Below are 391 nucleotides of genomic sequence, written 5' to 3'. Positions count from 1 at the left end.
ACAAAGAGACACAAAATTACCTCAAAAAGACACAAGTGGTGCTAACCAAACAGAACATGTAACTCGTTTTGGTTTTTAATTAATTTGTTGTTCATTATAAATTTACTCAGTCTACCTGTAACTTTGTGGTTACAACCATTGTGTTTTTTCCATTTTATTACTATTTTTATGTCATAATTTTACATCTTGTTACACATTCAAACATTTATGTAATACATTATTTTAGTATTACCTTCACAACTCAAAAAACATATTTCTAAAATATTTTGATTCATATATTTAACTTTTTTTATATGAAGCACTGCATAACATTAATTTTACTTATTTATATTGTGATTATTTTGTCATCAATAGCATTTATCGATTAACTGACTTGCCATTAAATTTACCT

The sequence above is a fragment of the Stegastes partitus genome, unplaced genomic scaffold (assembly GCF_000690725.1).
Source record: "Stegastes partitus isolate 25-593 unplaced genomic scaffold, Stegastes_partitus-1.0.2 Scaffold680, whole genome shotgun sequence".
Taxonomy (NCBI): domain Eukaryota; kingdom Metazoa; phylum Chordata; class Actinopteri; family Pomacentridae; genus Stegastes; species Stegastes partitus.
The sequence above is the reverse complement of the archived record's forward strand: the minus strand, read 5'-3'. Positions refer to the sequence as shown.